Below are 3,330 nucleotides of genomic sequence, written 5' to 3'. Positions count from 1 at the left end.
AAGTCTTGGCCATAGGAGAAGAAGGCCTTATTAAGGCAACAAACTTAACACCCAATGTAGAAGCCAAAAGTTCAAAATAAGTTCAGAGCTGAAGTCAAAAGGCACATTTGATTATGAGTATGGGAGCAGTCACTCACCACCAGACCCTTATTACTGGGAAAGGAGCTCTCAGACGCTAGCAGCCTCAAAGGTTCAGAACTGATAAGACTATAGCTGTCCCTATTACTGCCAGGCTAGATGAGGCAATGCTCCAGTTATTTCCTGCTGCACAAGAAGCCCCACCAACCAAGTAGCAGAAAGCAATAATCACTTTATTATGCTCATGAGACATGTGGGTTAGCAATCCAGAGAAGACAGACAGGATGGCTTTTTGCTGTTGATATCTCAGTTGGGAAGACTCAAATGCCAGGAGATGACTCAAATGGTTGGGACAAGAGTTATCTAGGGGCTTTTCATTCAAATGTTTGGCACCTGGTTTGGGATAATTCAAAAGCTAGGATTGGCTGGGACTGTTGATCAGAGTTCCTACATGACGTTTTGCCATATGATATAACTTCTTGCAGCATGGCAGCTGAGTTGTGAGATGAGGCAACCAAAAAGGGAGCATTAGGAGAGCTAATGTTCCAAGAAACTTAAATGGAAGAAGCTGCATGGGCTTTTTCAACAGTCTTGGAAGTCACATAACATCATTTCTGCAGAACTACTTAGATACATGACAAGGACATATAGATTCCATTCTCTTAATGGGAAAGGAGAGTGTAAAAAAGTTCAGGACAATGTTTTAAAACTTTCATTTAACAAAACCAAGAGAAATATTCATGTACAGCTGATATGCTTCTGATATTTTAAAGAAAAAGATCAGAAGCATATCAGCTGTACATGAATATTGACAGACTTGAATAATCTTTGTTGTTGTTAGGTGCCGTCAAGTTAGTATCCACTAATAGCGACCTTATGCATAATGGAATGAAAACCTGCCCAATCCTGTGCTAATCTCACAGTCGTTGCTATGTTTGAGCCCGTTATTGCTGCCACTGGGCCAATCCATCTTGTTGGGGCTCTTCCTCTTTTTCAGCGACCCTCCACTTTACCAATTATGATGTCTTTTTCAGAGACTAGTCCATCCTGAGAATATGTCTGAAGTATGACAGACAAAGTCTGGTGATCCGGGTTTCTAAGGAACATTCTGGCTATATTTCTTCCAACACAGATTTGCCCTTTTGGCAGTCGATGATACTTTTAATATTCTTCTTCATCACCATAACTCAAATCCATCAATTCTTCAACAGCCTTCCCTATTCACTGTCCAAACTTTCACATGCATATGAGACAGGTAAAAATACCATGGCTTGGGTGGTTGAAAAAACCATAGTTCTCAAACCGACCTTTTTACTCTTGAACACTTTAAAGAAATCTTGTGCAACAGATTTGCCTAATTCAATGCATCGTTTGGTTTCTTGACTGCTGCTTCCATGAATGTTGATGGTTGATCCAAGTAAAATGAAGTCTTTGACAACTTTAATCTCCTCTCCATTTATGTTGATATAATTTACTGGTCCAGTGGTGAGGATTTTTTTTTTTCTAAATTGAGGTGCAACCCATATCAAAGTCTTTGATCTTCATCGGTAAGTATTTTAAGTCCTCTTTACTTTCAACAAGCAAGATTGTATCACATGCATATTGCAGGTTGCTAATGAGTCTTTCTCCAATCCTGATTCCAAATTCTTCCTCATATAATCCAGTTTCTCAAATTATTTGCTCAGTTTACAGATTGAATAAGTATGGTGAAACAATACTACCCTGGAGCATACCTTTAAAATTTTTAAACCATTCAGTCTTCCCTTATTTTATTTGAACCATTGTCTCTTGATTTACGTATAGGTTCATAATGAGCACAATTAAATTTTCCAGAATACTCATTCTCATCAATGTTGTCCATAGCTTGTCAATCGAAAGCCTTTGTGTAGTCAATAAAGCACAGATATCTTTCTGGTATCCTCTCTCTGCTTTCAGTCAAGATCCATCTGATGTCAGCAATAGATATCCCTCATTACACATTCTTGTCTGAATCTGACTTCAACCTCTGGCAGTTCCCGGTTATTGTACTCTTGCAGTCATTTTTGAAGTATCTTTAGGAAAATTTTACTTGCAAGCAATATTAAAGATATTGTCCCATGATTTCCACATTCGATTGGGTCACCTCTCTTTGGAATGGATCTCTTCCAATCAGTTGGCCAGGTAGCTGTCTTCCAAATTTCTTGGCATAGATGAATGAGTGCCTCTAGTGCTGCTTCAGTTTGCTGACAGATTTCCATTTATATTTCATCAATTCCCCTAGCTTTGTTCTTTGCAAATGCCTTCAGTGCACCGTGGATATCTTCCTTCAGTACCATTGGCTCTTGATTATTTTCTACCTCTTGAAATGGTTGAACATCAACCATTTTCTTTTGTACAGTGATTCTGTGCATTCCTTCCATCTTCTTTTGATGCTTTCTGCATTATTCAATATTTTCCCATGGAACTCTTCAATATTGCAAGTCAAGGCTTGAATTTTTTCTTCAGTTCTCAGCTTGGAGAAATGGTGAGCATGCTTTTCCTTTTTGGTTTTCTAACTCCAGGTCTTTGCACATTTCATTATATTATTTGACTTTGTCTTCTCGAGCTTCCCTCTGCAACTTTCAGTTCTGCTCTCTTACCTCCCCATTGCTTCCATTTGCTTTAGTATCTCTATGCTGGAGAGCAAATTTCAGAGTTTCTTTTGACATCCATTTTGTCTTCATTTCCTTCTTTCTAGTCTTAATGACCTTTTGCTTTCTTCTATATGATGTTCTTGATATTATCCCAAGTCATATTTTGAACATGTGTACTTGTTTTCATTTTCTTCAACTTCAGTCTGAACTTGTATATGAGCAATTGATGGTCTGTTCCACCGTCTGCCCCTGGCCTTGTTATGTATGATGATGTGGAGCTTTTCTACCATCTCTTTCTACAAATGTAGTCAATTTGATTTCTGTGTATTTCATCTGGTAAAGTCCATGTGTATAATAAAAATATTTGCAATGAAGAAGTCATGGGTCTTGCAGAATTCTATCATGCAATCTCCAACGTTGTTTCTATCACCAAGGCCATGTGTTCCATTTACTGACCCTTCCTCTTTACTTTCAACCTTTGCATTCCAATAACCAGTAATTACCAATACATATTGATTGCATATTTGATCAATTTCAGACTGAAGAAGTTGGTTAAATTCATCTTCAGTGGCTTTTGTGATTGGTACATAAATTTGAATAATAGTTATATTAATTGGTCTTCCTTGTAGCCCTTGGATAT

The sequence above is a fragment of the Chrysochloris asiatica genome, unplaced genomic scaffold (assembly GCF_000296735.1).
Source record: "Chrysochloris asiatica unplaced genomic scaffold, ChrAsi1.0 scaffold00043, whole genome shotgun sequence".
Classification (NCBI taxonomy): domain Eukaryota; kingdom Metazoa; phylum Chordata; class Mammalia; order Afrosoricida; family Chrysochloridae; genus Chrysochloris; species Chrysochloris asiatica.
This window is presented reverse-complemented; position numbering follows the sequence as displayed.